Source organism: Hippopotamus amphibius, chromosome 11 (genome assembly GCF_030028045.1).
Source record: "Hippopotamus amphibius kiboko isolate mHipAmp2 chromosome 11, mHipAmp2.hap2, whole genome shotgun sequence".
NCBI classification, from domain to species: domain Eukaryota; kingdom Metazoa; phylum Chordata; class Mammalia; order Artiodactyla; family Hippopotamidae; genus Hippopotamus; species Hippopotamus amphibius.
In genome coordinates this window covers 89,628,811-89,638,091 of record NC_080196.1, presented here as the reverse complement: position 1 = coordinate 89,638,091, position 9,281 = coordinate 89,628,811, and the positions used below count along the sequence as shown (strand labels likewise).

Genomic DNA, 9,281 nt, shown 5'->3' with positions numbered 1-9,281 from the left:
GGCCGTCTGGCCCCTCGCCTCGGCCGGGGCTGTCCCTTTAAATCCTGGAGGAGGCAAAGAGAAAAAAGGAAAGAAAGAAAAAAGACGCGGAGCCCCGAGCGGAGGGTGGCTCTGCTCGGTCCCCCACTCCGCCCCCGCGCCGCGTCCCGCCTGTCGCCCGCCGCCTCCGCGGGTCCCGGGCGCCCCCCGCAGCGCCGCCCACTGCCACAGTTACTGTCAAAATAGAAATTAATTGGAGCCGAGGAGGAGGTTGAGACGCAGCAAGTGCTTGTGCGGCAGGGCGGGGAGGGGGCGCAGGGGAGGGGGCGGGCGCGAGCGGGAGGCGACCGCAGACATCCGGGCCCTTTAGCCCAGTGCGCACCCCGAGCCGCTGGCGCGGGCAGCGCGGGTGCGGAGCGCGGGGCGCTGGGCGCGGGGCTGACAGCCGCGGCGCGGGAGGCGGGGCGTGAGGAGGGCGGAGGCGCGGCGCGGGGAGGGAGGAGCTGCCGCGCGCCCGCCGCCGCCGCTCGGCTCCACACCGCCGGCGCAGCCCCGCCACGAGACTCTGACAGCCGCGCGGCCCGCGCTGCTCCGGCGCTCAGGGACGGACGGACCGCGGCGGCGGCGGCGGCGAAGGAGGACGCGGGGACCGCGGCCCGGCGCCAAGTGCAGGAGGCGCGCGGGTCCGGTGGCGCGCAGAGGTGAGTGGCTTCGCGTGCCGGGCTGGGGCATCGACTGCGAGGGTCGCGGTCGCCACCGCACCTCGGCTACCGAGGCGGGTCGGGGGTCGCGGGGCTCCCGGAGGCTGGCTTTGCATCGCCGGCGCCGGGGAGCGATCTCCCGGGCTGTTGCTAGGCGGCCGGCGGTCCGCGCGCCCTGGGGCACCGGCGGGGGCAGGGGCGCCCCCGGCGCGGCGGGCAGGAGGCGGGGGGCTGCGGTGGCTATTCAGGGGCTCCGTGCGGCAGCCATGCCACGGGAGGAGGCGGGAGGAGGGAGTGAGGGAGGAGGGAAGAGCCAGCGGAGAGCGAGCCAGCGAGCGGGCGCCGCGCCTCCTGGCTGGCACCGCGGCCCGGAGCGAAGTGGCGCGCGGGGCTGGAAGGGAACTTCTGCGGGCGCGTGCGGCCCCGGGCTCGGCGGCGCCTTCGGGCCCGGGCTCGGCGGGCCTGTCTGCAGCCACAGGTGGTTTCTGCCAAAAGTTTCACCGCACTTCTGCCGGGAAGGCGGGGGAACATTTTGGAGAGTGGCGGTTTCCTGAGACTTTGGCACCGGCAACTGAGGTCTTATTTTGAAGATTAGGAAAGGGACTGGAAAGTCTGGGACCGCGCATCTCATGATTCGTCTCGAGGGCTTCTTAGCGGTCCCTGCTCGAGGTGGTGTCTTCGCAGGATCCTGAAACCCAGGCTGCTGTCCAGTTCGGAAGTTGCGGGAAATGGGCTCACGCAACGGTTCCTCCGTGTCTCAGGAAAGTTACGCGAAGGCCAGCGCGGTACCTGTCTCCCGCAAGGGTCAGCACAAAGTCTCTTCGTAGCGACATGCACAGGAACCCGGCGCGCCTTCGCTCCTGGTGTGCGCATCTCCTGCTCCTTTGAAAACGAATCGTCTCCGACCGCTGTGTTGCTTTGTTATTACGGCTGCTTCTCTGATTTCATTAGAAAGAGGGCCAGGAGGAACCAAAGAAAAGCGAAGCAGCAGCAACTCTCGTTTCGTTTGAATCCAGCCGCGGAGGCTGGTACCCAAGCCGAGGTGTGGAGGGTCCAGGACCAAGGGGAGCCAGGACTTGGTGGTGTGTGCTGCCTGCCCAGAGAGCCTCGCTGGGCCATTCTCCAGGCTAGGGCTGGGGTTTCTGGGGCCCTTGGGACAGAAAGAGGGATGACGGTGAGAAGGGAAGACCCTCAGAAGAGGAAGATGTGCCTTGGTCAGCTCTGGGAGAGAGGCTCCGAGAAGTCCAGTGGTTTGGCCCTGTTCCTCATTGGCCAGGTTGACGAATCCAGGGCAGTGAGGTTAGCACCACCCTGGTAGGTCCGTCCTGGGCTGAAAGAAATCATTATCCCCCCAGTGGGTCTGATACCCAGGTGTTGCAAGTCGGTACAGAACTGCATGGGAGTTGGAAACACTCAGTCCTTCATTCTCGCTGGTTCTGTTCCCACTCCCTCTTCCCCCAGCCCCAGCAAGTACCTGAGCAGAAAGCATGCCCTTTGCTTTAAAGGAAGTCACAGAATTTTGGAGCTGAAAGAGACCCTAGAAATATTAAGAGCGCTCATTTTACAGATGAGCAGGCTCAGGCCCAAGGAAGGAGAGTGACCTGCCACAGTGGTTAGAGGCCCAGAGAGACTAGAAATGACATCAGCCTCCCAGACCAGGGTGGAGAGAGTTCCCTCAGCAAGGCCTTACAGGGCCTGAGATCAGAAATGCCACCCCTACACCCCAAGCCCATTGCGGGCTCATTATCTGGTACTTTCTACTTGCATGCTTGCCAGCTAATTTCCTGTCCTCTGCCCTTGGCTTAAAAAAATCAGAACTGTCACTGCAGATTTCTAGTCTGACACGATCCCAACTTTTCCTGCTTCCTCCTCACCCCCAATTCCTCAAACTCTTTTTGTAACATAATGTGGCTTGATTAGCCAAGATGAGTTTGCAACTTGTCACACTGTGAAGCACCCACTTTCCGTAGGATGCCAGAACTCTGTTTTCCCAGTAATTAGGTTTTACAGATAGTTTTGAAAGGGAGCCCAATTCTGGATCAATTACACTTGGACACAAATGCTGTGCTGTTGTGGATACTAAATGAGAAAGATGAGTAATTATCTGGGGGTGCTGGAATAAATGTTGTTATGAGTATTTGACACTGCTATTAGACACCAATGAGTGGGTTTTCAGTAAATGTTTTTTACGTTTTATTTTATTGAGCAAACAAAGTGTCTTAATTAAAAAGAACTGCGAGTTGGCCACTTAAATTTTAGCCACTTGTTTCTTACCACTATGCATGGGCAGGAGGGGTTTGAGTGATAGACAGAATGATTGTTAAGAGAACTTTTTTCTCCCCAAACCTAAATATTCTAGGGCAATGCTTATTCTTCAGTCTAAAAGTACAGTCCAGCAGAACCATATTAAATCAGAATAATTCTGGATGTGGTGTGTGTCAATCTGTATGAGTCAGAAATGGCTTAGAAGAGATAATATTTTTTAAGTTTTATGCTTTCAAGGGCACGCAGTATCAAGAATTCAAGGCTAATGCAGTGTCACTGAGCATAATTCTTCTTCTCTCATGAACAGATAAGAATCAATGTCCCCATAGCTGCGCTTGGGGCTCCTGTAGAAGAAACCGAGACCTGGTATCTTCATGATAATACAATGTTATGTTTTGACACTGTCTTTTCACTTTCATTGCATGCTAATCTCATAGGTAACTCATAGTTCATAGTTCAGCTCTTAACAGATAGGGAAACCAAGGCAGAGAGAGGGGAGAGTGTTATTCCTGTAACTCCATTCGCTGCATTAACATGCTCTGAGCATGCCGCTTGGGGTTTCTGGGCTGACCAGGGTGAAGGAGTCCCCCTAATGAAATTGCGAGCCCCTCACCCCTCTCCAGCAGTGCAATACAAAGGGGTATAGAGGTGTGGCGTGGTTACAGTTACAATTCATAGGAGGCCACTCACTCCCATGGGGGCCTGAAGGGCTTTGTTCCCCACCCCCACTGTGGGTGAGCCATTTCCCTCCCTCTTCCAGCAGCCTGTGGGAACTTGGGCGAGGAGGGACCAGCTGGCTGAGGCTGGGGCGGGGGTGTGGGATCTGTGCCTGTGGACGGCTGAAGGAGTCCAGGCTATTTATAACCCCTCCTCCCCTCCTGGGAGGAAGAGACTCAAGGGTCTGGAACCAGGCTCAGCGCTGACGTCTCTCCAGCAGGGCTGTGCCCCCTGGAAGAAAACCTGCCACCCACTGCATGGTGGGTGTTGGGGTGAACCCTGACCCGTGTGGAGGGGCCCTGCGGGGCTTCTGGCAACTTCACCTGCTCTGGGGCATCTGGGATACAAGCATCGCCTAGAGTCAGTGTGGGCACTTTGTCTCAGGCACTGACACCCCCCCCCCACCCCCCACCCCCGTTTGCACAGAATGAGGCACACCCCAGAAACCTCACAGGGTTAAGAATCTGCTTAAGAAACCGTTTCAGTGGGGGTAACTGGCTTCTCCGAATAACAGCCACGATGATCTTTATGCAGGAGGAGATTCTGAAAGTGACAAATTAGACGTGGCTCCCTTTGACCGTGAGCTGTGGCATTTCCGTGCAGTGCTGGTTGAGGAGGTTTGAGGCGTGCAGCCGGAGCTCTTTCCCGCCTCCCCACCCCTTCCCCAGACCAGTCCCTGGTGGTCCTCTCGCCTCCTACTCTTTGAACCAACACCAAAACCCTCCTTTGTGTTCAAACACATAGTACCTGCCATCCCACAGATTACAGCTTCATTCCCGAGACTGGGCGTATTTTCTCCCTGGGTCAGGGGAGGGAGGAATGGGGATGGGGGGCAGGCAGAGGAAGCAGGCAGGGCACTGAGCTTGTCTCTCTGTTTAACCCCTTGGGGTGAATCCATCCACCCTTCAGAACCATGGCAGGCACTCACAGCAGGTTTTACCAGGAGGCCTACCTGGAGAGGTGGGTGCTGGGCAGCTCCTGACTGTCGGTGGTGCCCCACAAGCCTGGGGCAGCTTTTGGGGGCGGGGCTTGTGCTGCTCATCCTCATACCCTCAGTGCCCAGCACAAGGCCCGGGCATGGAAAATGTCTGCAGAACACACGCTGAGGGCTGGCCATGGGTGGATGGGTGGCTGGCAGTCAGGCTTGCTCCTTCGTTGCCATCAGCCGTGCTCCTTGGCGCTGTGAAGGGGGTGTCGGAAGGGCAAGGATGTAGAAGCAGAGTGTGGATGAGAAGAGATGGGATTTCACAGGCATTTTGAGAGCCCCAAGTCAAGCTGATTGGCTCTCTGGGGTGATGGGAACCGTGTCCTCAATTCAACTGATGGCGATGCAGTCCTTCTCTGTAGACTGTCACGGCACAACCCAGCCTCACAAAGCCGCAGAGAGTCTCCTATAGTCAGGCAGGTGGGCCGCTTGCGTGCTACCCTCTTGTGGGCTCTCCAGGGTCTGGCCCCTGCCTGCCTGCCTCTCTGACCCCACCCCACTCTCTGCACTCCAGCCGCCTGACTCCTTGAACACGCTGAGCTCATGTGTTTCTCCTTGGCTGCTCTTGTCTGCAAAGCCCTTCCAGAAGATCATCCCACAGCTGGCTTCGTCTTGTTAGATCTCAACTGAAACAGCCAGTAACACATTCTTCATAGCGCCCCAGGCTATCTGGGGTAGAAGCTTGATTGTCTTCCTGTCTATTGTCTCCCTGCCCCACTAGAATGTAAGCTCCGTGAAGGCAGGGAGCTTGTCTGTTTTGCTCTCCATTCTTTCCCCAACCCCAGAACAGCGCCTGGCATGTGGCAGTGGCTGAGGAAACAGTTGATGAGTGGATATGCCCGTTAGCGCTAGAGGGTGTATGAAGATGAATCAGCCAGGGCCCCTGTCTTCAGATCTCTTTAGCATAGAGCCGGATATAAAGCTTGTTCATACTCACTCCAGTATGTGGCAGGAAGGGAAGTTGGCATTCAAGAGATGCAGCCCAGGAGAGCTATGGTCAGGCAGTGTTAGCCCTGATTCAACAAGGCTAGTTGGCTTAGGCGGAGGAGTCTTCTTTCAAGTGTTTTGTTATGAGTTGGGGAGCTTGGGCATCTGACCCACCTCCAGCACTGAAGTTCCTCTAGCTCGCCTGGCTGCCACCTCTCGCTCTCTTGTTCTCTCTCTTCTGTTTATTTACTTCTTTGGTGAGCAAGAGTTCCAAGCATAATGCCATCCTTGGAGAGTCAGGAATGTTGTGTTTTTCCACCAGCTCCATTCATTTGCAGCCTTCTCAGAACAGCTGTGGACAGCTGGCTGCCAGCATGGATGCAGGGAGAGCTTCTCTTCAGGGCCAAGGGGTACATGCAGCCTTGCAGGAATGGGGAATTTCACTTGTGTTTCACACCCTGCTGATTTCCAAGCCCCACTGAAATGGTGCCTGTAAAAACAGATACATGAGGAAATGAAAAAACTATTAGCATTCAGTTTGCTGCTTATTTTCAGATTATAAAAGCAATAAGAGTCATGACAGAAAATTTGGAAAATATGCAAAGGTGTAAAATTAAAACAGAAAACTGCTTAGAACACCCCAATTTGGGAATATTTCCTTCCAGTCTTTTTTCTGTATCCACCAACACACGCACATGTGTGTACACGTGTACGTGCACACACACAGAGACCTACTCACATATAAATATAATTAAGATTAAACATTGTTTTCTAAAGCTTTTAAAACCATATCATCTTTTAATAAACAGAAAAGTTTCTTTTTCTTGGGAGTCTGGGACCCCCCCACTGTGCATCACTGGTATTTAGAAGCAAATGTGTTTTCCAAGTCTCCTCACTGGCTGAGAATATTTCAGTAAGCTTTCTCATCCACAGCTTGAATTAGGAAATCAGCCCCTGCTCCTACCCCACCCCCAACACTGGATGTGGTTAGAAAGGTGCTTCTCACGAAGTACCTCCCTCTATCACCTTGTTAAGAGCCACTGGTATGTGGTGTTGCACGCTGTCCCTTACTGAGCGTTCTATCACATTTACCAATGCCATCGTGCTCTTTAGAAACATATTTTAATGATGTGTTGCATTCCTTCAAATAACATATCATACTTTATTTACCATTACAAAACACAAAACAAAACCCAGCGCCCATTAGCTAATCATTCCTTGACCTACAAATAACAGCAGGAGAATCTTGAGAAATATGAACCAGTATCATGGATTAGTGTGTTTAGGGCATCACAGTTTGGGGGAAACCTTGGCTCCTTCAGAAGCCCAGGGACTTTGTCACTGCCACTGCTTTGCCCATTGTCTAGAAGACCGCCCGGCATGTGGTAGATGCTCAGGATATATTTTGCTGAATGGGTGAGATACAGAATACTTCCTGTGGGAGGTGAGACCCTGATTAAGCCCTTTGGTGTCAAGGCTTCTTTTGAGAGTGAGTTTCCTGGGGAGGGAGTGCAGGGCCCTGGGGGAGGGCTGGGGAAGAGCATCATCTCCTGGGAAGCAGAGTAGGAAAGGGTAGCATGGGAAGCAGCTTTCTGATTTAACAGTTTCGATGGGTTTTTGGAGGAGGTAAAGTTTAGGTGGAGTCTTGATATGAGGAGCTAGAGGCACTTAATTCCATGAGCCAGGAACTAGAGGGCACCCAGGCAGGAGCAATGTTAAGGTCAGGATAGCCCCAAGGTCAAGAGAGCCTCAAGGTCAAGAGTGCAGGGGCAGGTTTGCCAGCCTAGGACGTGGGGTGTAGCCCAGCAAGGGAGTGGCTAGAGACAGAGAGCCTTGAAACCAGCAACTCCTCAGGAGCCCAGAACCTATTCCTAGGGGAGGATGGGTCCCCGGGGACCACAGGGCCTCCAACCCTGCCTTCAGGTACCTGCAGATGAGGACACTGACTCAAGTTCAGGGCTGGTGAGGAGCACGGGTCTGGAGCGGATCAGACCAGAACCCTATGTCTTAGCCACTTTCCTGTGGCCACGTTATTTAACCTCTCTAAGCTTTAGTTTTCTTGTCTAGAAAACAGTGATGACCAGCTTCATAGGGTGGTTGAGAAAATGGGATGAGATGATATACACAAAGCACTCTGCACAGCTCCTGACAAATATGAGGGGTCCCCATGTGGAAGCCACAATTATTCACATGTTTTGTGATTTCGATTTCTAACCTGAAGGGAGAGGAGAGAGAAGACCAAGGATTTATGTTGAAGAACATTCAAGACTTTGTTTTCTTCCTCCTCCTCCTCCTCCTCCTCCCCAAGCTACCACTATACTTTAGGGGATAAAAATCCTACAAGACAGATGACTGTTGGGAAGCCAGTGCTCACATGTAGGTAGAATTAATGTCACAGGATCCCTCTCCTTCCCTACCTCCTGCAGAAGGGGAGACACACTCCTTACAGTCATCCTGAGGCTTCGGGGGCACACTGTCTACTCAGGAACACCTGATGTGGTTGGTCTTTAAAATAGAGAGTGGCTGCACAGAGACTGGGACACGGGACAAGGCAGTTTTGCCCAGAGAGCTAAATGGATAAACGGCTTATGGCATGGAGCTGCATAGCCTAGTGAAGATATAATGTGAGCCATGCAGGTCATGTAAAATTTTCTAGTGGTCACATTTTCAAAAAGTAAAAATAGATGAGTAACATGAATTTTAGTAAGGTCTTTTGTTTAACCCAATATATCCAAAGTATTTTCATTTCAACACGTGACACTAGTCACATTTCAAGAGCTCTGTAGTCCCCTGGAGACAGGGTGGGGGAGCCTGGGGTGCAGGTTGGGAGGGCCAGTCTAGGGGAGGCTGGTGCTACTTGCTGGGCTCTGCATGGCGAGGGGAGAGAACGTGTGAAAAGCAAGCGATTTAGGGAAGAAGTGAAGTGTTGTGAGACCTGACCTTCATCCTGGCCCATGGAGGGCGAATTGTGTATTCCTGGGAGCCATCCCACTGTGGGCCTCAGCTTCCTCAACCGCAAAAATGAGACTGTATGATCTCAGAGCCATGCTGGCTCTGGTGTTCTCTAATTCCTTCGAGAAAGGTATGAAAAGTAAATTAAGCCACTTCCTAAGTTTGAAGTGGGTGGAGGTGGGGCTTGGAGAGAAAGTTTGGGCAGCAGAGAAAACTGCGGGGCGCCACGTTTTAAAACATCTCATTAGAAAGTTCTGTCTGGACAGTTTAGAGAGACATACATGCTTCTCTAAGCCTCTCCAAGAATGGGCAATATCCATTCACTGCCATTTAGTTGCATTCATTTAAAAGTATGTTTTGGGGATGAGGGGGGTGGGGAGGAGGCTGGCTCTGTTAACTATTATTTTAAAAAAGTTTTCATTGTCTTTAAGACCTGAAGCTGCCTGTTGTTCCTGGTCATGCCAGATGGCTGTGAATGGTGGCCATAAAAGAGGGGAGGGCCCTGCAGGAAATATTAGAACAAAAAAGGAAATATTTCAGCTCTGTCATAAATGGGCACTTGGCCTGTCCAGAGAGGATGTGGGAAGAGAGAGGAAAAAAGCAGCAGGTGTGTTTGGAGGGAAGGGTGTGTCTGCAAATGTATTTTAAGCTCCTGAAGTCAGAGGCACTGGTTTCATTGCACTGTGGTGAGGAGGGATTTGAGGTTTTTATCTCCCTGCCACAGACTTCTGTGGGGGGAAGGAAACTCTCTCTCC

The 9,281-nt window shown here is 53.2% G+C and overlaps 1 protein-coding gene across 4 annotated transcripts in view; it reads left to right on the top strand.

Moving 5' to 3' along the window:
• ZBTB7C (zinc finger and BTB domain containing 7C) overlaps window positions 1–9,281 on the top strand; it is a 353,420-nt gene continuing 344,139 nt past the window's right edge. For all 4 annotated transcript variants that reach the window (XM_057698336.1, XM_057698331.1, XM_057698337.1 and 1 more), the window contains exon 1: window positions 1–680. The gene's annotated coding sequence lies outside the window, so the exon portion shown is untranslated. The remainder of the gene's footprint in view (window positions 681–9,281) is intronic.